The sequence below is a fragment of the Notamacropus eugenii genome, chromosome 3 (assembly GCF_028372415.1).
Source record: "Notamacropus eugenii isolate mMacEug1 chromosome 3, mMacEug1.pri_v2, whole genome shotgun sequence".
NCBI lineage: Eukaryota > Metazoa > Chordata > Mammalia > Diprotodontia > Macropodidae > Notamacropus > Notamacropus eugenii.
Genome location: NC_092874.1, coordinates 71,972,563 through 71,996,636, shown reverse-complemented (window position 1 = coordinate 71,996,636; position 24,074 = coordinate 71,972,563). Strand labels below are relative to the sequence as shown.

Sequence of the window (24,074 nt, the reverse complement as noted above, 5' to 3'; positions counted from 1 at the left end):
ATGTTCCCTGCTAGAGACTGAGAATATTTTCTACTCTCTTCAATTGAGGGTTTAGTAATTAAAACCTTATACATAATTTCACGACATCATAGAAGTTTAGATCTGTAAGGGACCCATATAACTTCCTTATTTTATAAATGAATTTAACTGAAACCCAGAGAAATTAATTGACGTGCTCAAAGTCAGACAACTGATTAGTGGCACGAAGCCTGAATTAGAATTCAGATTTCAAAAGCCCTCTTTCCCCAGGCTATGTCTGTACCTCCAGCAATGCTCCTAGAACTTAGCACATTATTTTAGTTAGGACCTCTGCAAGATTGCATATGTATGTATGTATGTGTGCATGTATGTTCCTATCTTCTATAGCTAAGCTTTGGCCCCTATGGTTGAGTCATTCTGAGCTGTAATGGAAAGCAGGATTATGGAAAATCCCAAGGTTTTAGATAGTGAGAGGATGGGAGTGGGAGGGGAAGGCCAAGTGTGTCCTCAGATTCCAGGAGAGGAAAGTAAGCAGTTTTGAAAGGCAGTTTGGAGGATTGAAATATAAAACCAGAATTGGCCCTAGATAATTATAACAAGTCTTATTTATATAGCACTTTATGGTTATAAAGGACTTTACATAGATTATCTCATTTCATAGGGTATGATTTGGAGCTGGAAAGCACCTTAGAGATCATCTAGTTTAACCTCTTTTACCTTTCAAAGGAGGAAACTGAGGCTCAAAGGGTCAAATGGCTCATCCTGAGCCAAACAACTAGTAAGAGGCATTTTAGAGCCGAGATCTTCCAAGACAGTAAAGTAAATAGGGTTTATTTTTGGCTTCTACCCATGTTCCTTTGGCCAATCCCTACTCTCCCTTGAACCCAACTCCTTCCCAGATCCCCAGGTTCCTTTTTCACCTAAGCATCTCCCCCTCCTCTCCATTGGGGTTACCTTTCCCTGAAGAGCTTGTAAGTTCCAAATTATACCCATCCCCTGACCCTGAAACCCTGGAGTCTCATTTTCTCAGGGCCATGTGTAATGTTAATGTAAGGTTAATGGTGGGTGAGGGGAAGAGTTAAAGGTCTTCCCCAGCAGGTCTCAATACCTTTCGTTAATTTCTATTGAGGCACTAAGTCTGAGGGTCCTGCCCTCCTCTGAAAAAATATATAAATGCTCTGGTGGTACAGTAGATAGAGCACCAGTGCAGGAGTCAGGAGGACCTGAGTTCATATCTCACCTCAGATGCTTGACACTCACACTTAACCCCAATTGCCTCATCCTGGGTCATCTCCAGTCATCCTGATGAATATCTGGTCACTGAATTCAGATGGCTCTGGAGGAGAAGTGAAGCTGGTGACCTGCACAGCCCTCCCTCACTCAAAACAAAGTCAAGTGCAAGTCATGTCATCATTTCTCTGATGACATGGTCTTCTTCGGCAACGAAGGACGAACACACACACACACACACACACACACACACACACACACACACACTCTGAGGTGAGGTTTTATTTTGGGGCTTCTCATTGGAAGTGTTTGTTTGGCCAGACTAGACTCTGGGTAGTCATTAAGGAGCCCCCCAGTTTTGAAAACCCAGATGTTGGTGCTTCTCTCTCTGGTAACTATGTATGTATGTAATGGTCAGACAGTTGGATCTGTCTGTCAATCTGTGATGTATGTATTGCTTATGGTCACACAGTTGGAAGCCCTGCCTGTTGGTCTTTATTTCTCTGTATTTTCTCTGAAGTTCAAGGTGCTGACTTTTTCCCCTGAACTAAGTGAATGATATATGTGCTTGATTAAAGTAGATTGTTGACCCCTCTAAAGTTGCTTTCCATTTAGAAAAGCAGGTCTAAGAACTTGTCCAGCAGGCCCTCCTGGGTATGCTGGGGTCCTTGCTGTTACACCATGCTAGCCCACTAAGGAGAACCTGATTGTCCTCTTCATGCTAAGGTGGTCTGGGCTGCTAGTGGCCCAAGATGACCCCACCCACTTGAGTTTCTATGTCTCAACTCAAACAAGAGACTGAAAGGGGAGGGGGGAAGTCATTGGGAAGCATATTATAGTCAGAAGTCTTGATTTAAAGGCTCTACTGTGGGAGTTTGGGCAAATCATTTCATATTCTGTACCTTAGTTTTCTCAGCTAAAAGATAATACAGGTGAAAGATGTGATTTTTCAGATCTTTCCCATCTCACATTCTACAACATGGCCTTAGGAGGGACATGAAGGGACACAGGGAATGGTTGTACAAGGGAGGATTTTGGATGATTAGAGTCTCGGTGCCTCTCAAAAAAATCCACACAAATGATGTAAAGCTGGTCCTTCATGAAGATGACAAAACTGAGCAACACTTAGGGAGGCTGATGAAATATTGACCAAGTGCCTGAGGAAGTGGCGTTCAGCAGCTCTTTCCCTGTGTGGGACTCTGGCCAGCATAAAGCCCACTCAAGTGCTTGGATCCTTCGACAAGTGTTTCCAATAAACAGATTCAGGTGGTACTAATGGAATAGTATTTATTTCTGTGGCTTGAGGGCCAAGGTATTTAGATAATTCTGGGGACATCAAAATGTAAACACCTTAACATTTGCATTTCTTCCAGGAAAAAGTATCGCTCTGTGTGTGTCTGTGTATGCACATATGTGTAGATGTATGTATGTGTATATGTACATATATATTATCGACTTAGATATGTATACATATATTATCAACTTAGCAGGCTCCTTGTCTACATTTGTCAGCCCTAATCAGACAAACCTTGATGGGTTTAGATTTAAGCTCACTTAAGTCCCAGAAAACTCTTCTGAAGCTGTCATCAGACTTGTGAAATTGGAGAATATTTAACTTGTTGATTAGGTACTTAACATTACAAATGAATGCAAAACTGTCTATCAGTTGGAGTGTGACTATGTTGGCAGTGTTGGAAGTTTCTACTTTGGTGATAACGAATGACCTAACAATCTTTCAGCCTCAGTGCAACAGCCAGGCTCCTTGCCTCCCACCCTAGCTCTCTACCTAAGCCTTAGGAACTGTTCAGTTCAGCTTATTTCTCTTCATAGGGAACTTTGGATGATGTTTGGAGCTGCATTGGGGCTGGATAAGAAAGGGCAGAATTAGAACATGCATGCTTGTTTTTGCATCTATGAGTAGATAGAAAATAACAAAGACAAAGGAATATTCTAAGGACACAGGAGGAAAAGTTGGTGGGGGGTAGTTGGTGGGAGAGAAACAGAACAATTAAGTTGTTATTATTAGATGTTATTTTGTTACATTTTATAGGTGTCTCTGCAAGATAGCATGGCATCAATGGAAACCAAAGTATTAGGCATAGAGGCTGGAGACCTGGCTTTGGATCCTGCCTCAGACATTTATTTACCAGGTGTGTAATTGTGGGCAAAACATTTAACTTTTCAGAGCCTCATCTGTGAAGTGGGAACGAAATGTACCACCCTTGTACTCACAGAGTTCTTTTGAGGAAAATGCTTTGTGAAGATTAAGGGTTTTTGGTGGGGACCAGGAAAAGGGATTTCATTATTATAAGGAGCTCCTGGTGAGGAAACTCCCAACAACCAAACACTGACCACTAGGCTATAGCTTATTACCTTAGAAATCTGCATGGAGCACAGAGAGGTTAAAGACTTCCCTAGAGTCAGATGGTCAGTATGTGTCAGAAGTGGGCTTTGACCCCTAATCTTTCCGACCTTGTGGCCAAATCTCTAGCAGTTGTGAGTTATCAATATATAAATAGCTTGGCGTTTATGGTGTTGGTTGGGGTTTTATGGCAGCATGGTATATAGCAGATCACTTAGTTTTCCTAGGCCTCAGTTTCCTTATCTATAAAACGAGCAGATTGGACCAGATTGCTTCTGAGGTCTAATCTAAGTATAAATCTATGTTATTATTGTCCTCATTTTGTTTGCTTATCTCCGCCCCCCCTCCCCCCGCCCCTTTCTCTGCCTCTCTTTCTCTTTCTGTCTTCTCTCTAAGACTGGGTCAGAAGGGCAGGGTTACCTATAGGCAGATCTTATCATTTTATCATCACAGTTTCTGACATGGGCCATTTTGTTCCTCTTTAGGCAACCTGGTGGCCTCCCGCTCCCAGGGGCTCATCACATCCATGCTGGACTTAATGTGTACACCCAATTACTTCCATCCCCTGTAGTTCAGAACTTGCGAACCAAGAGATCCACTAGTCTCCACCTCCCTAGTAATAGTGATTACATACAAGTATCACCATGCTTGTCTGTTTGCTTATTTCATTGCATTTGTGGAGATTGTTACTAAGCTTTTTGTTTAAATTCTATTGAACACTTATTAAGCACTTAATATGCATGAGGAGACACCATCAAGTATAAGACAAAGTACCTGCCATCAAGGAGGTTCTGAGCTAATAAGGGGGAAACCACACATCTACAAGAACTAAGACACAGAGGAGAGAATAATAAATTGCAAGGCAAAAATTCCTGCAAAATGTTGTGAGGAATTTGAGGTAGGAGAGATCTTTTTTTAACAGGGGATGGTATCAGGGAAGGTGGCATGGAGGAAATGGCCTAAATACAATGGCAAGAGCCCCAGGAGACCTGGGAGCAATTCTGAGCTCCTCTGCTTATTCACGGCGTGAACTTGGGAAAACCACTTAATCTTTCAGGCCTCCGTTTCCTCATAGGTAGATCACCTAGACCAGAACAGGTACTGTCTCTCCCATGCTCAGCCTTGATTGTCCTGTATAGCACCCAGCATTAGAGGTAACAGTCAAGCTCTCTCAGGCTCTCAGGAAGCTGACTGCCTCTTCTTCTTTAGTGTGTGGCATCCTTTTTTACTCCTAGATGAGGTTCCCCAATCCTGTCCTAGAGGTCTGTGTTCCTATTAATCAGCTTGCCACCTCTGTTCTACTCTCTCCATCCCAATCTCTGTTATTTCCTAATTACTCTAGTTTCCATGAAGGTTACAATAAATGTTTAATTGAATTAATAAAAACATAGCAAAAAGGGTCAGCAGGCTCAGGGTCAGCATTAATGCTAAGCTTTAATTTCTGAGTACAATCAGGTCATTCTGCCCTTCAAAGACAGACCTAAAGGAGTGAAAGTCAGAATTGTGGGTAGATGCACTTGTTCCCTTACTGAAAAAGACATACAATTTGCACCCTCTGGGACTCACCTTACCTCGCTTGTCATGACAACCGGGCTCATTGAAGCCTCCAGTTCTTTTAGGCTCCATGGCAGTCCAGGATCCAGCTTTGCGTCCAGAAGACTCCAACCTCCCTCTCTTTAGTACTATGGCTCCCACCTCTGCCTATTTCTCAGGTTGTCTTGTATCAACTGCCTATACCAGTAGAGTTAGGAGTTTGAAGAAAGAAATGAAGGTCTGGAATAGCAATTTGGAGAATGTGCTAGAAAGTCAGTGAGATGATTGCACATGTATAACCTATGTCAAATGGTTTGCCTTCTCAATGGGAGAGAAGGGGAGAGAGGGAAAGAATTTGGAACTTAAAATTTGAAAAAAAGATTGTTAAAATTGTTTTTACATGGAATTGGGGGAAATTAAAATATTAAAGAAAAATGAAAGTCAATGAGAGATGAATCAAAGAATTATTGTAACAATGAGAGCTTGATTGAAATTAGATATTACACACCTTAGTGAACTAGTCAGGGCAATGGAATGATTTTCTTCGGCAATATTTGGCTGCTAGAGAATGGAAAAGGAGGTGGATGACAGGAGTTGGAGCAGCTAGATGGTGCAGTGGATAGAGCTATGAGCCTGGAGTCAGGAAGGTAGAGTCATCTTCTTGAGTTCAAATCCAGCCTCAGACACTTACTAGCTGTGTGACTCTGAGCAAGTCAGTTTGTTTGACTTACTTTCCTCTTCTGTAAAAGGAAATGGCAGACCACTCCAGTATCTTTGCCAAGAAAACCCTGAGTGGGGTCACAAAGAGTCAGCCATGACTGAACAACATTGACAGGAACCAGCCTGAGCTAGGGCTATCCATGTGGAATGGACAAAAGAAAAGAGAATCATACTTTTAGAGGTGGAGAGGTCAGCTAATCCAACCCTTAATTTTACAGATGGGGAAACTGAGGTCTAGGGAGACTGACTTGCCTAAAGTCCCCTGATTAGTAAGTTAGAGCCAAGTTCTGAACCCAAATTCTCTAAGCTTAGAGAAGCTAGAGAAGCTGAGACAACAAAGCTGCTCTTTGTGACACTGTCTCTCTCTGGGGGAGTAAAGGAGTTCAAGAGTAGAAGAGAGGGACATGATTGAAATAGCTAAACTGCAAGGTCAGGGCTGGGTAGGGAGGGAGATGGGGCCAGAGTATAGTTGATAGATTGGAAGGAGAGTGAGGAATAGGAGGGTAAAAGTGAATGTCAAATACAGGAATAGGTACAGAAGGTAGGAGCAGGAGAGGGGAGAAGACAGGAGACTGGAATCAGAGAGGGGAAATTTCAGAGTTTAGCATCCTGGAGCTAGGGCAGTTTCAAGAAATGCTAAGATCTTACAGTATAGAGGAAAGAATCTGGAACCAGAAGACCTGTGTTCAAATCTTGGCTCTGCTATTTAAAACTTATGTGACCTTAAGTCACACAAATCACTTTACCTGCCTAGGTCTCAGTTTCCTCATTTGTAAAGGGAGAGTGTTGGGTAAGATAATCTCCAAGGTACCTTTCAACTCTAAACCAATGGTCCTATGATCTTAAGATATACCTACCTTATATGGTGGGTATCTGAAAAAAAAAATGTGGTAATGGACTTCTGAGCATCATAGATTTAGTTCCAGAAGGGAAATTTAGAGATTATCTAGTTTAATGCCTTCATTTTATGGTGAAGAAACTAAAACCCAGGGAGGCTAAGCGTGCAAGAGGTCTAAGGTCTCACAGGAAATGAGAAGTTTTCTGGAGACAGGATTCTAGATGCATTGCCAATATAGAAAATTAAGCTGGTAGGGGAAAAGTAGTAAGGAAGGATGTTCAAAAGCAAAACCTATTATCAGAGACATAGAACTTGAGGGTGCACACATTTTTTAAAGGCCCCCATCTAGCATTTTCTGGGCATCTAGGTGACCCAGTGGATAGAGTACTGCTCCTGGAGTCAGGAAGACCTGAGTTCAAATCTAGCCTCAGATACTTACTAGCCATGTGACCCTGGGAAAGTCACTTAATTCTTTTTGTCTCCGTTCCTTATCTATAAAATGATGGATTTGAAGAAGGAATTGGCAAACAAGTTCAGTATCTTTGCCACGAAAACTCCAAATGGAGTCACAAAGAGTCAGACACCACTGAAATGACTGAACAACAAATTGAGCATTTTCCTGTTCTGTAACAGTATATGATAGTTGCTCATTCGCCATACCCTCTGCATGCCTGTGTTTATAGAATCCACATATTATAACTTACCTTCAAAATAAAAAGGCAAGGAATTTCAGGTTGCATTTACACTAAGAGTGAAACAAGTTGAAGGAATTTAGAAGATAATTTGCCTTTAGGGAAAAGCTGCCAACTATGTCTGCATCAATCTGAAGCCACCCAAACAGTCCCACTTCAGTCCCCAAACAGTCAGATTGACTGCCGGGTGTCACAGAGACAAAACATCTGCTTTTCCACACTTTACAGCTGTTTGCTTTGGCAGCAGAGAGATGCAGACATTGACTCAACTCACTTGAAAATTGCTTTAGTGGTGAAAAAGCTTTACCTGTGTAGATGCAGGTTAAACATGGGAGGAGGAGGAGGAGGGAGAAAAACGAAATATCCATTTAATTATTTTAAAGGCAGTAGTCACTGGAACTGTAATTTGGATTAATGAAGTCAGCAAGTGCCTTTTCCGCTCTTTATTGTTAGCATTTCAAAGATTCCCTCTGAAGGAAGAAGATATTTTCTGCTAGGATCTAGTAATAAACACAAATTACCAGGAAAATAAATCAAGATTAAGAGAGAGTAGCTATTATTGTTATTTTAAAAAGGTTTTTATGGGTGCAATCTTCTGGGCAAGAGATAAACACAGAAGCATAAACCAGTCTGAGCAGGTGTCCTTGGAAGAGAAGGAGAAGCAGAGGAAGCTGCTTTGCTGATTGGAGACATGATTTGCATCTGTGTTTAGCAAGCATCTAGAAATATGTTGGAAACCAATTGAAAAGCCGTATGACCCCTAAATTTTGCCCGGCGGCATATTCCGTCAAATCTTGTTCTGCTCCAGTTCCCCAGCTATTGGATTCACCACAACCTCAGTGAGTGTCTTTGATTCACGCTAGTTCAATGACCTGACATAGGACTTGGTAATGAGTGCGAATAATTAGCTGCTGTCTAGTCAAGAGGGCAGTGATGGCATCAACTCTGTCCAGGCTTTAGAAGAAAGGGACAAATTAGCTTTCTATTATGCCAGGGAGTGGCCAATGTCCCTGTGTTTTATCAACTGAACATTGACTAAGCCTTTCCTCATTAGGGTAATTGTCTCTCAGACAAAGTCTTGTGTCAAGTTGTTACCTCCTTATTCTAGGGACAGCTGCTTTAGGTACAATACAATTTAATGATTACGAATAAGCTTCAAGTTGAAAGGGAAGGGACAGATGAGCTGGGCAGATATTGAAATCTGGAAATGTTAGCTTGCTTTTAGATTGGGCTTTAAGGCTTACAAAGCCCTTTCTACATAACTCTATGAGGTAAGCAGTATAAGCAATATTGCCTTGATTTTACAGATGAGGAAACTGAGGATGAAAGAGGTGAGTTAGAGAGTCCAGACTGCAACTCAAACCCAAGACTCCTGGCTTTCCACTAAATATATTTGTATCTCCTAGTCAGGATGAAGTTGGTATCTATCTTTTTAAAAAAATGTTCGGTTTTAAATAATATTTTATTTCCCCCAATTACATGTAAAGATAGTTTTTAACTTTCATTTAAATAATTTTTGAGTTCCAAATTTTCTCCCTCTTTTATTCCCCCCTCCCTGAGAAGCAAGCAATTGATATAGGCTATACATGTGCAATCATGCTAAACATATTTCCATATTGGTCATGTTATTAAAGAAGACTAACAGAAAAAAACATGAAAAATAATATGCTTTCATTTTCATTTACACTCCATCAGTTCTTTTTTTGGATGTGGAGAGCATTTTTTATCATAAGTCCTTTGGAATTGTCTTGGATCATCTTATTGGTGAGAATAAGTCACTCACAGTTGATCATTGTACGGTGTTGCTGTTACCGTGTACAATGTTTTCCTGGTTCTGCTCACTTCATTTTGCATCAGTTCATGTAAGTCTTTCCAGGTTTTTCTGAAATCAGCCTGCTCATCAGTTCTTACAGCATAGTAATATTGTATTACAATCATGTCATGATTGTTGAACCATTCCCCAGTGGATGGGCATCCCCTCAATTTCCAACACAGGAAAGAGCTGCTATAAATATTTTTGTACAAATAGGTCCCTTTCCTTTTCTAAAAAAATCTCTTTGGGATATAGGTATAGTAGAGATATTGCTGGATCAAGGGTATTATTCACAATTTGATGACCCTTTGGGCATAGTTGAGTTGGCATCTATGTACAGATGTCAGCTGTCACTGCTTACTCTCTGATCCCTTGGTCCACTCTCCTTCCCTCAACACTCCAACTAAGACCTGACATTCTTTTCCCCTTGACATTTAACAAAGATCCCAGTTAAGCTTCTGGTCAGCTCTACTTCAGTCTGCTGCTGCCAGTTCCAAGGTTCACCTGGGCAGCCAACAGAGACTCCTGGTTTTGATAGAACTTCCCCCCCCCAAATTCTCTCTCCAAAGCCCCTTGTTAAGTTTACTATGAAGCTTGAGCCCAGTGCTTAACCTGAGTATAAAAAGGCATGAGAGCTCCTGTGTAAGCCACCTGTTAAGCCGCATTGCATCATGTGCCATTTGAAATGCTTGACAGCTATTTTTAGAAGTCAACTGATCTAGCTTTAACTACCTGATCTATCCCTATCACAATGTCAGGTCTTTGGTTTTCACTAGGAGAAACAAAAACATATAAATAAATGCTTATAGGATACATATTAAATGCCAATGCAAATATTGGTTGGGATTTTTTTATGTGTTAAGATGATGGTAGTAGCTTCCATTAAATAATCCTTTCATATAACAATGTTGCTTAGTGGTTAGAGTGTTGGGCTTTTAGTCAGAAAAACCTGTGAAGTCCAAATCTTAACTCTGGAACTTACTAGGTGGCCTTGAGCAAGACACAACTCTCTGAGTCTCAGACAAACCCCTAGGACTTTGTGCTATTCCATGTTGTAATTCCATGGGTAGAGGAACTTTGGACATCCATAGTTCACTTTTGAGGCAATCAAAATCCTGTGAATATATTCATATTGACATACATTATTTCAAGTGGTTCTCTCCAAAACTATATGAAGCAAGCAGGGCTGGTATATTTATTTTGTCTTCTTTACAGATGAAGGAGGGGAGAAAGAACATTCAGGGAAAGGTATATTTCTCTGAAATCTATGGAAGACATTTTTAGCGAGCCATCTTTTGCATGAACTTGTCACAGGACCCTCTTCCTGTTTTTTTTAATCAACTAACGTCTCCAGGGGATGGAGAATTTGATCTTATCTCGGTAGAGCCTGGAATGTATTGAACTCTGGCCTTTCTACTTAGCAGTATCGCAGCTGAGCATCATTCCTGCAGTTTCCTGGGGATCTCATAATTTTTATTGGGGCCTAGAAAACAAGTCCTCCTGCAACCCCAGCCTATATATGTGATATCCTTTATTTTGGACCTCATACCAGTTATTCAGCTCCATGTTTTATGTATCCAGTATTCTACTAGAGGCAGCTGGTGGTGCAGTGAAAAGAGTGCTAGACCCTGTTAGGAAGACCTGAGTTCAAATCTAACTTCAGATACTTACTAGCTGTGGGACCCTATGGAAGTCTCTCAACCTCTGTTTGCTTCAGTTTCCTCCACTATAAAATAGAGATCAAAACAGCACCTAACTCTTAGTGAAGAGCAAATGAAGTAATATTTGTTAAAATAAAGCCATTTAGCACAGAGCCTGATAGGTAGTAGGCACTGTATAAATACCTATTCCCTCCCCCTCCATTACTAGGTACTTTATTAAATATGGAAAAAACTAAAACAGCGTCCTTGCCCTCAAGGAATTGGTAATAATATGCAGTATTACTCTCCCCTTTTCTTGGCCCCACCCCATGTGACATAGAAAACTTGTGTACAGTCTGCAGTTCTACTATTTGTATAAATAAATGGTATAAAATGACAGCTTGGCATAAAAATGACAAAGTGCCAAAGACTAAGAAAGTAGTAATGATGAAAAGGAATAAAGCATTTAATTTAAAATATAAGAAATGCATAGGAAATATATTTTATAAAGTAACTGTAATTATTTTTCAGTATCTGCTTATACAGAGTGTCCGAAAAGTCTTATTGCGGTAAAAGTGCACTCTTGTCTATTTCCATATTCACCTTTCAAAGAGATCTCATTTCAGGATATGGCCTCAGGGCTATTTGGGACTATTTTTGGACCAACCTTGACAGGAGAATGAACATTAAAGTTCAATTCCAGATTATGAACCATTCTGACCTTGTGATTTGAGCCTTATAGTAGTTGAAGAGATAAGTTGTGAAGGCAAACAACTGGAGTAACACAGTGTAGAATTATGTGCTACTAGTATGGTGTAGTATCTATACTATAGACTCTAGGCTGATGGAGTTCTGAATGGCTCATTGTGGGCTGGAATAGTCAGGAGAGGCTTCATGGAAGAAATGCAACTTGAGCATCTCAGAAGAACCATTTTCACATGCTATAACGGAGTGGGGATCAGTCTTCTTGAAACTTCTCAAGGGCTGTGACTATACCTATTCCTTAATACATCTCTCATTCTTATGAACCTGGGGTTGATATTTGTTGATTGACTCAGGTAACAATTGTTATTTTCAGATAATAATCCTACTCAATTGTTAGTCTCAGCTCAACTTGCAGTTAGCTTTGTTCTGATAAACAGCATTTGGGGGCTCCTTAGATATGTAACCAAGCTTTATAACCATATATATCTAAGTATTCATTATTTAAAAAATATATAATGTATAACTATGCACCAAAAAATTAAGTAGCTTGCCAGAGATGTACAGTGTATGTGTGTGTGTGTGTGTGTGTGTGTGTGTGTGTGTGTGTGTGTGATGTTTATCAGGACAGAACTTGAACCCAAGGCTTCCTATGTGACTGGTTCTCTAACCACCATGACACACTGACTCTGTATCCAGTCTTTAAGACTACAAATGGCAGAATATTCCCATGGAGACAAGCAACTGTCCAGAGATTTTGGTGAGGGTTGAGGGTGGGGGTAGGAGGAGTGGAAGATGGAAATATTGTTTCCAATGACAGTTGCCAGCATAGGAATACTGTTTTCTCCTCTCCATGGTGCTGAAGAATTTGACTAGGCAAATGAACATCTCAGTTAAATTCCATCTTCTGGACCACGCTGACCTTGTATTTAGAGCCTTAGAGTAAACCCACTATTCCTGGTTCTTGCTTGTCTCTGTTTTAACAAGGACATCCATTTTAACTTCCCTTTCCTCCTCATTCTCATGCTTCAAATAACCTCAGCATCCTCCTCCATCCTTTCCTCCTTTGCTCCAGACTTTGAGGAGGATGGGACTCTTTTTGCCAGCTTCCAAATATACATACCCAGCTCTCATTTCTCTCCTGAGGATTTCAAGCTGCCCTTTGGAACATCTTGAACTGTACGTCCCACAGGCATTTCAAACATGTCCAAAACAGTCATCTTTCCTCCTAAACTTCCCTATTTCCATCCAGGGTATCCACCAATCTCCCAGTCACCCATCGGAGGCATCTTTGAGGGCCACTTCCTCCTCTACACAGAACCAAATCTATTGCCAAATCTGGTCAGTTCTACCTTTTTCTCACATTTGTGTCCCGCTTCTCTATTCACATTTAACCACCTTGTCCACGTCTTTATTAACCTCCTCTCTGTAATTCATCCTCCATATAGCTACTGAATTAATATTCTTTACTATTTGTACATGGCTTTCTCCTGCTCAAGAAGCTTTAGTGGCTCCCTACTGCTTTTGGTTTAAAGTACAAACTCCTTTGTTTGGTATCTAAAGGCATTTCACAGTCTGTCTCTAGCACATCTTTTTTGGTAATTTTGATAAAGTGACTTGCCCAGAGTCACACAGTAGTAAGTGTCTGAGGCTGGATTTGAACTCAGGTTTTCCTGACTTCAAGGCTGGTGCTCTATCCACTTCACCACCCTGCTGCCCCTCCTGCACATCTTTTCAGTGCACATTACTTCCCCATACATTCCTTCCCCTTATGCTGCAGCCAAGCTCACCTATTAGCTGAACCTTACACATGACATCCCATCTTCTTCTGCCTCTCTGCTTTCACATAGACTGTCTCTCATGCCTGCAATATTCTCCCTCCTCACTTTGGCCTCTTTGAACCCTTGACTCTTTCCTGGGGCAACTAGGTGCCACGATGGATAATTTTAGCTTTGGAATAGGGGAGACCTGAGTTCAAATATTGCCACAGACACTTACTAGTTATGTGACATTAGGCAAGTCAAAGAACATTCTCAGCCTCAGTTTACTCCTCTGTAAAATGGTAATAATACTAGCCCTCACCTCACAAGGTTTTTGTGAGAATCATGTGTATGTAAAGTGATTTTCAAATCCTAAAGCACAATTATTATTAATATTATCAAGGTTCACCTTAAGTGTCATTTCGTTTCCTAATTTCCAACACTCATCAGTGTTCCCACTCCCCACACCCCACATCACTATGTATTTATTCCTAATATATCTTGTATTTACTCATCTGTGAATTCATGGAATCCCCACAGTTGAATGAAAGGGATTTGATGATAGGGATTGATTAGCTTCTGTATTTGTGTTCCCAGCAACTAACACAGTGCTTGGCACGTAGTAGGCACTCAGTCAGGGCTTGCTGATTGTTCGATTAAATTGAATTACATCTAAGATGCAGTAGTTTGGTTCTGTTTACTTTGGACAATCTGATTCTACTGTGTCACTTGTCCTCAGGGCATCTCTGGCTTGCCTTTGGATGAGTTATAGAAGCTGCCCTTGATTTTGGCCCATGTTCAGCCCAGTTTCCCAACAGGGTAGTCTAAAGGAGACTGACATCCCACTTTATAGATGATAAGTATACATCAGGGTAACAAACTCTGAGGCTGGAGCAGCCATAGACTTTTATTAGCGCAGATAAGTTCTTTTATTGAATGAAGAGGGAACACTTAGAAGGAAGACCCTGGAGAGTAAAACAATTAAGTAATTTTAAAACATTTTGCTTTTCTTAGTTGGAGAGATGAGACATTGTGGCAGTCATCTTGATTTCCCTTCATTATAGTGATGGGGAAAGGCAGGAGCAGAGTCAGAGTGAACCTCGTTGATATTATGAAGTTATCTAAAAATTCCAAGCAAATGCTGCTCAAAGTAGAACTTTGAGAAAGCAGAATACAGGAAGGATGGAGTACTTTTTGATTAAAAAGATTTTTTTGTGTGTGATCAACTAAGGGAGTTGACCCCTTAAGCACCATAGCTTAAAAAAAATGATTAAAGTATTTCTAAAAATGCTTAGCCCATTTTCCTGCCTTAGTAAACAGAGCATGCTATAATAATTGGATCCTTCTTTAATGAAAAAGGGTTTTGCTCTACTAAAAGTCATTGCATGTCATGGCACCACCTCCCTAATGTCATGGTCCTCTTCCAAAACAAAGGACAGACAACAACGAAATGAACTGGAGAAGGAAATAGCAAACTATTACAGTATCTTTGCCAGGAAAAACTCCAACGAGGTCATGAAGAGTTGAAATGATTGAACAACCAAAATGACAGTTATTATCATAGGTAAGCTCCAAGCCTGGGAGGGCACATCAGGAGGGATTATTATTATTTTTATTGTGGATGTGGTCATTACAGCGATCTTACTCTCATTTATTTGAGGAGGTTCTTACAGAAATGGTCTGAGGACAATTATTTGCCATTATTCTTTTATGTTTAATGTTAATATTATGCAAGGGGATAAAATACTTTTTGTAATTGAATAAGGATATTGGAATACAAGCTCATCTTCTGTAAACTAACCTGAGGCATCTTTGGGACAACTCCAGTTAGAGGAAGGACAAGGGGGAATGAATGACATGTACCTTGTTCTGTTTCTATATGGTTTTAATTTCTTCTTATAGTTCTTTTTATTTTTAAAAAACTTCTCATTAGAGGCAGCTAGGTGGAGCAATAGATAGGCTGCTGGACTTGAAGTGCACAAGTTTGGAGTTCAAATACCACATCGAACATTCACAAGCATGTGTGTACTTGGGCAAGCTACTCAACATCTTTCAGCCTTAGTTTCCTTATCTGTAAAATGGGCATAATCATAGCACTTATCTCTTAGGGTTATTGTGAGGATCAAATGAAATGTCAAGTCAAGTAAAATTGAGTCAGCAGGCAGGTGCCAAGCACAGTATGAAATGCTTGGAAAATTAATACAGGAACAGGGAAAGACAGTCCCTGCACTTGAGGAAATTATATTCCAATGAGAGAAGACAACACATTAAAAGGAGGCTGACAGGAAGAGAGGGGAGGAAGGGTCCTTATGTGGGGGTAAGGCAGGGAAATTCCAGAGTCCAAAGGGGAGCCTGGAGAGGAATGAAGACATGGCTGGCCTGGGTATTTTCCTTAAAATGGAGGTCCTATGGGAAGGTAGCCAATCAATCCATCAGCAAACATTAAGCACCTACTATGTGCCAGGCAATCAGAGAAAGGTGCTATAGGGACAGAATGTACTCCCAGTGTGAGAAGTCCAGGGCCAGAGTGACCTTCCCTGGTCAGGAAGCATCTGTTGAAGACTGGAGAGAAAGTCCAGAGGGCGAGGAGCAATGCCTGGAGAAGAAGGAAATATAAGTAACATATGTAAAATGCTTTACAAAACTTAAAAGTGTTATATAAAGGCCAGCTATGTCTTATTCCATGTAGTTTGGAGATGAAAAGTACTTGCTATGGTGACATCTAAGAAAAATATTGGTCTTAAATTTTTATGGATCAATGTTATATATCTTGGTGATTATGGGCGACAGTTCTGTCTCTAGGAGTGACAGTTCTGTGTATTATCGTATTAATATATGAATAACAATATATTAATATTGGCATTAGTGTCTCTTATATAAAAAAAAAAGATCATCTAATACCCTTTCCCTCCTAATTCTGACTCTTTGAGTGTTGAAATTAAATAGGGAGTGTCTAAGAGGTAGTGCTGTTAGGAAGGTGATAATTGTCCCATTCTTGCATTGACACAGATGAAAACTGGAGGAAGGGGAGTGGAGTGGGAGGAAGATCAGCTTTCATTCCTTAATTTCAGTAGTTAGCAAGTATTGAAGAAATTCAACCCAAAGTTCTGAAATAGAAGGAGGGAATTACAAGGAAGTTTTTAATTGTAATTGTCATGAAAAGCCATGTGACTTTCAGAAATCCCATGTACAGTGGTTGCCCATTATATTCACGTGTCACAATTTGTTTAGCTATTTTTCACTTGGTGGGTACTTTACTTTGTTTCCAGGTCCTTGCTTTCCCCAAAGCTCTGCTATAAATGTTTTGGTGTCTATGAGATCTTTCTTTTTGTCGGTGACTTTCTGGAGGCATAAACTTATCAGTAGTACCTGTGGGTCAACGTGTATGGACGTTTAGTCATTTTATCTACCTAATTCCAGATCACTGTTTCCAGAATAATTGTAGCGATTTATAGCTCCATTTTCTTTTATAACTCAACTACCGTTGAGTATTCCCATTCTCTGTCATTTTGTTCATTTACTGAGTGTGAGGTAAATACTCAGGGTTGTTTTGATTTATATTTCTTTTAGTGCTCTGGAATATTGTTTCACAGGGTTGCTAATACTTTGCAATTTTTCATTTAAGAACTGCTTGTTTATATCCTTTTGTGCATCTGAAGTTTACAATGTTGGTTCCATTTTTTTGTTGTTTTTGTCCTTTCCGTTTATGTTATTGTCATTACATGTATTGTATTTCTGCTTACTTCACTTTTCATTAGTTCAGGTACGTCTTCCCATATTTCTCTGTATTCACACTACTTATAACTTCTTGCTTCAACATTCCATTATAATCATGTACCACAACTTGTTTAACCATTCCACAATTGATGGGCAACTACTTTAATGTAAAATAATTTCAATAGTGAGAGATGGCTGATAACTGGCCCCAATCAGGGAAGGTGGTGTGGAGGAAGTGGCATCTGGGCTAAGATGATTCTACAAAGCAGAGGTGTCATATAGAACAATGGCCAAAGCTGTTGCTACTTTCACAGAGAAAGTGAAATTGATGACCAGAGTAGGTCATATCCTAAGTTGGGCAACAGTAGGTGGTGTTAGAGCAAGAGACTTGAGAATAGAAATTATTTTGGGTGCATGAAGGCATTTCCTCTTTCTGTAACCCCATGTGTCCCTATTCCTCTCCCCACTTGCCATTCCTCAAAGCATTCACATCGTTTCCCTACTTAGGAAGTGTTGGTCATCACCCGAGGCTCATTGGTGTTAACTGACAACCTGTATTCTGTTCCCAATCCTGCTCTTTCACCCCACCCTAGTTATGCTATGACTAAAAGAATCTTTTTCTTTAGACAAATAAAATTAGGCATGTGTCTCTGTTTCCAGTGGGGCTGCTATTGAGAACTCAACAACAAAAATTAGCCCTGATGGGCCACTGGTTGAAGAGATTAGTGGGGGTGTCTATGTTTATTCACATTTTCAAACAAATTTAATATACTCTTTTGAAGTTACAGTAATGTAAATATGATCAATCATTTTTTAAGTCTTTGAATGTTTAATCGCAAAATAGTCTTTTATAGGTGACATTTTTCTGTTTGACAAATGATTGGGATTTTCTGTTGACCTTCTTCTTGGTGTTTAATTTTTTTTTTCTGTAATGAGGGAACTCTTGTCCCCAAGTCACTGATGCTTAGGGTGGATGAGGTAATGATAATGGATGATGATGAGAAGACAGAGTTGTTCAGCATTTATTTTGTTTTTGTCTTTACTTCATGAAGAATTTAAGCTCCTTGGGCACAGGAGTGATTTTGGTTTTGCCTTTGTGTCTCCAGGACTTAGCAAGTGTCTGCCTTATTGCAGACATTAATAAATGTTCTTTGGGTTAAATTGATTTGAATGAGAATAATCTTTGGACTAAAAAGTATAGAATAAAAATAGCTGAAAGGGACTTGATACTTCAGAAGAAGAAGGTGGGAAGTAAGAGAGCCACCAATCCTTGATGGACTATAGCTTAGGATGTTGACAAAATTAGATGTCATGGCTGAGGCATGGTCAAGATCTTTGAAAATTTGTAGTGCATGGGGGGCTTAGTTTTTGGAAGAAACTTTGTGTGCCAGACAAGACTCTCGGAAGCCACTGAGGAGCCCCCTGGCTTTGAAAATCCAGATGTTGGTGCTTCCCTCTCTGACAACTATGGTCAGACGGTTGGACTTGTCTGTTGATTTGTGATATATGTATTGCTTGTGTCAGACAGTTTGGAAGCCCTGTCTGTTGATTTCCTGAACTAAGTAAATGATATATGTGCTTGATTAAAGGAGAATGTTAACCCCTCAAAAGTTGCCTTTCTTTAGAAAAACAGATCAAAGAACCTGTGATAGCAGGCTCCCCTGTGTATGTTGGGGTGTTTACTGTTACACCTCTGCATGCAGTAGTAAGCTTTTGTATTAGGAGTCCATGTCTTTCCAAAAGTTTGAAACAAATGTCGTTAAGGGCAAAAAAATTATAGTGTATGGGAAAAGTGCCACAGGATTTAGGAAGGGCAAATGTTGTCCTGAATCTTTAAAAAGATAAGAACATGGTCAGTGACCTTGGGAGAATGTATTATAAAGAGATGATTAATGAACATTATTATCAATGCAGCTAGGTAGTATAGTGGATAGAGAACTGGACCTAGAGTCAGAAAGACCTGAGTTTGAATCCTGCCTCAGACACTTCCTAGCTAGGTGATCCTGGGCAAGTCATTTAACCTCTGTTTGCTTCAGTTTCCTCAACTGTAAAATGGGGATCATAATAGCACCTACCTCCCAGGGTTGTCATGAGGATCAAATGAGATCATATTTGTAAAGCACTTAGCACAGTGTTTGGCACGTGTTATTAAAATTATAATCTACTAACATGACAAAACAGGAAGATGATAAATGTTGGAGAATATGTGGGAGAGTTGGAACACACTAATTGATTACTGATGGAGCTATGAGCTGATCCAACCATTCTAGAGAGCAATTTGGAACTATGCCCAAAGGGCTACAAAAATGTGCATACCCTTTGACCCAGCAATATCACTTCTAGGACTGTATCCCAAAGAGATCATAAAAATGGGAAATGGCCCCACATGTACAAAAATATTTATAGCAACTCTCTTTGAGGTGGCCAAAAACTGGAAATCAAGGGAATGCCCATCAATTGGGGAATGGCTGAACAAGTTGTGGTATATGAATGTAATGGAATACTATTGTGCTATAAGAAATGATGAACTAGAAGATTTCAGAGAGGCCTGGGAGGACTTATATGAACTGATGCTGAGTGAAAGGAGCAGAACCAGGAGAACTTTGTACACGGCAACAACCACAGTGTGCGAGGAATTTTTCTGGTAGACTTAGTTCATCACAACAATGCAAGGACCTAAAAAATTCCCAATGGACTCTTGAGGCAAATGCCACCCACATCCAGAGAAAGAACTATGGAATTGGATTGCAGAATGAAGCAGATAATTTTCTCTTGTGTTATGTTTTGTTTTATGGTTTCTCCCATTCATTTTAATTCTTTTATGCAACATGACTAAGGTGAAAATGTATTTAATAAGAATGTATGTATAGAACTTATATAATATTGCACACTCTCTTGGGGAGGGAGCGGGGAGGAAGGGGAAGAAAATCTGAGACTTATGGGAGTGATTGTGGAAAACTGGAAACAAAATAATTTAAAAAAATAATTATATATCTAGAATAAAAAAGAATGGTCCCAAAGAGACATCTTGGCTTCATCAAGAACAAATCATGCCAACCTCCATTTCAACAGTTGCTGGACTGGACAAGGAATCACTGTAGAAATAGGCTGAATTACAGCACAATGCTTGACAAAGTCTCTCATGCTATTCTAATGCAAAAGATGAATGTGGGCTAGATTCTTACTATAGGGAGTGGATTCAGAATTGACTGAATGTCCATACCCAAAGTGTGATCATTATGATTCAATGTCATCTTGGAAGGAGGTCTCCAGAGGTGTGCACAAAGGCTCTGGGCTTGATCTATGCCATTAAACATTTTTATTGGTGACTAGTGAAAAAAGGTGTAGATAGAATGCTTTTCAAATTTCAAATGACACAAAGCTGGGAGGAATAGCTAATAGAAAGGAAAGAGTTAGAATTCAAAAAGCTCTTGACAGTCTAGTTGGGCTGAATTGAATAAGATGAATTTAATTGAGTTAAGTGAGTACAAAATAGGGGAAGCATGGATAGCTTATATGATAAAGATTGGAGCATTTTAGGGGACTACACGCTCAATATTAATGATACGAGTCAATGAGCTAATGGGAAAAAAGCTAATGGAATTTTACGTTGCATTAAGAACAGTATATTTAAATACATTTCCTATAAGTATACTTATACTTAAGCTTAAGAGAAGTATGTATCAAAAGAAAGATATCTTAGAAAAAAGATAGTCTCTTTTCTGCCCTGGTCAGGTTCCATTTGGACTACTGGGTTCAACCAGTAGTTTACATTATATTACGTTATTCTATATTATATTATAATAGGGTATTACGCTTTAGGAAGAACATTAATAAGCTATAGTGTGTCCAGAGGATGTTACATGTACCAGGATGACAAAGGACCATCCATGTGGGATAGAAGTGGGAATGGTTAGCCTATGGAAGAGATGCTTCTGGGGGTACATGATAACTATCTTCAAGTACTTGGAAGGTTGCCATATGGAAAAGGGAGTAGATTTGTTGTGCCAGGAGGAAAAAACTAGAAACATCAGGTAGAATTTACAAAGAGGCCATTGAAGCTTGAGGTGAAGAAACACTTCCTAAAAATCAGAAGTGTCCAAACCTGGAATGGCAATAGGTTTTTCCTAACTTGAGGTCTTCAAACAAAGTCTGGCTGACCATTTCTCAGATGTGTTGGAGCAGGAATTCTTTTTCAGGTATGGTTTAGACTAGATGGGCACTGAGGCCCCTTTTGATTGTGAGATTCCTCAATCTTTTCACTCAAAGTAATACTAAAGTGCAGAGGGGCTTAACCTTGTGTGTGGGTATGATGGACCCCTCTGGCAGTCTGATGAAGCCTACAGACCCCTTCTCAGAATCATGTCTTTAAGAGCAAAAAATATGATGCTTAGGATTACAAAGCAAATCAGTTATATTGAGATAAAGATTTAATTTTTTTCTCATCCAGGTTCACAGATCTGAAATTTTCACAGGTACTCCTGGATGGGGGGTGGTCTGTGGATCCCAGATTAAGAATCTGTGATGTAAAGTATTCAAGGTTGGAGAGCAGAGGAATAAAAGAATTATGCCTAGAAGGTATATTTCTTGACCCTGGCTTAATGTTCTTTCAAGACATGATGTTGTCCTTTATCCTTATCAAACTATAATAGGTGAGATCTGTTAAATACTTTGAGTTCCTTTACCAAATTTCATCTTCAGGAGATTTGCAATTTCACTGGGCTCAGAGTTTCTTCAACCAGCACAGATTGCAACCCCACACCAACTTTGTGAGTTGACTGTGGCTAAGAAATAGTGTGTATATAAAAATACACACACATACATGTGTATGTACATATATGTATGTATAGGTATATATGTACATGTGTATATATACATGTATGTGTATGTATGCATATAAGTACATATAAAATTTAGCTGTTTTTTGTTGCTGTTGTTTTCTTCACCAAATGGATTACTTTTTAAGTGCACTGACTTAAAGGGGAAGATTTTTTTTTTTGCTAATAGACTCAACTTGTGGTTTTTTGTTTCCTAGAAACTGGCTTTTCTTTGGGTGGGACCTCTCCAAGTCCTATGTTCTTCACGTGGGATTGAGTCAGAGGCCTGTCTGCTGATAGGAGAGTGAGGAGGAATGTGGCAAACATGCTATAAAATGTCTGTCAGTTTTTATTTTCTTGATGGTTGACCAATGTTTACTCAGTTCCATAGCAGTTTCCTTCCTTCCTTCCTTTCTTTTTTTTTTTAAATTTGAGATATTTTTCTTTTCTAAAATTTCCTCCATTTTTAAAAGCATTCTTTTTATCCCTGAAGAATACTCCTTGAATATTTGTAGGCACAACACTTCGACGCTCTCTCCTTAGTCTTCCTAACCAGTAGACCACACAACCTTACATGATAATAGTGACTGACTTCTTGTCCTTATGTATGCCCAGGGCATTGCCACTTACTTCCTTGAATAATCTTGGGCAAATCACTTCACGTCCCTGGCCCTTAGTTTCTTCATCTGTTAAATGAAGAAGACTTTAGACTAGGTGGCTTCTGGAGTCCCTTGCAGCTCTCAATCTAGGAGTTTGGTGCCACTTAGGAGACATTTAGCAAATGTTTGCTGAATGGAATTTAGTTTGGTGTACCTGAGTTGACTTTCTGAAAAGGACATAAGTGAAATGTTATTAGAGCTAAGTCCCAGTGAGTGCAAATAATGAATGATTCTAATTCACACATATTTCCAGTGGGCTGGAACCAATTTCCTTATTTCACATACTTATAACTTTGATGTGGTAGGATTTTTAAAGGAAAATTTATGCTTAATCAAGGGACCAGGGAACTAGACCTTCAAGTAAGAACATTCTAGATTGCTAGAGTGTGAGACTCTTAGAAAAGATATAATGAATGTCTCAGATAAACTGCAAATAGCAGGTCATGATTGCATTAGAATTAAGCAAGACTTAATGATTTTGATAGCTACTGTGAAGGAGTTACAAGTTTCTTCTAAGGCACAGGGTATCTTTGGGTACAGAGGGAACTCAAGGCAGAGGGACACAGGCTAGGATATTCACAGAACCTGTACTTACTAGAGCCTGAGGAAAGGGAGGAAGTCTTAATAATATTCTGTGTTTGGCTCCAAAGTTGTAGTGAGTGATCCCAGCTGGGGAAGTATTAGTGTATTTAAAATTGCCCACACAGGAAATATCTCAGTCAATTTGAACATGCAGTTGACTTTGTCATTTTTTGCTCAAACACTCTCTGTTGCTTTTATTATAAAGTGCCAGGTCCTTAGCCTGACATGTCAAAGTCCCCATAATCTGACACCAACCCACCTTTCAGACTCATTTTCACATGACTCCCCTTCACATACTATCCATTCCAGCCAAGTTGTTTGGCATTCCAATCTCCTCTATAGTTTTGTACAGACTATGCTTCTCATGCCTGGACTTCATTTCTACTCTGACTTGGTTTCTTTCAAGGCTCTACTCAGGGGGTAATTTCTTTAGGAATCCTTCCCTCATTTCACCAGTTGTGAATCTGCTCCCCTTCTCCAATAGCTGTGTCTTTGGTGACCTGTATGTTTTCTTCCCTCAGTAGAATAATAATGATTGATATTTACACAGTTTTAAAGTTTTCAAAACAAATGTAGAACTATATCCCCAAAATGACTAAACTGTGAATACCTTTTGACCCAGCTATGTCACTACGAGGTCTATAATCCAAAGAGATCAATGGAAGAAAAAAATGATCTTTATGTACAATACTGTTTATTATAACTCTTTTTGCAGTAGCCTCAATCTAGAGAACAAGGAGTACCCACCTTTACCTTTATCATTTGTTTGCCACCTTTGGCAAAACAATGATTTTTCATGAGTATAATAGGATATTACTGTGCCATAAGAAAGGATGAAATGGCAATTTCAGAGGAAACTAGGAAGAGCTCTGTCAACTGATGAAGAGAGAAGTGAGTCGAACCAGGAGAACAACTTATGTCCTGACAACATTTTAGAATAAAATAACTTTGAAAGACTTTAGAATGCGAGTTAACACAATGATAAATTATGAGTCCAGAGGACTGAAGATGAAACAGGACAGAGAGGTAA

At 39.6% G+C, this 24,074-nt stretch overlaps 1 long non-coding RNA gene across 2 annotated transcripts in view; it reads left to right on the top strand.

Moving 5' to 3' along the window:
* LOC140532871 (uncharacterized) overlaps nt 1-24,074 on the top strand; it is a 37,867-nt gene that overhangs the window by 7,254 nt on the left and 6,539 nt on the right. Inside the window, exons 3-4 of one of the 2 annotated variants that reach the window (XR_011976710.1) lie at nt 3,260-3,359; nt 4,057-5,511. The exons of the other annotated variant lie outside the window; for it this stretch is intronic. This is a non-coding gene — a long non-coding RNA (uncharacterized lncRNA). Of the gene's footprint in view, nt 1-3,259; nt 3,360-4,056; nt 5,512-24,074 lie in introns of those variants that run through there. 2 annotated transcript variants of the gene reach the window in all.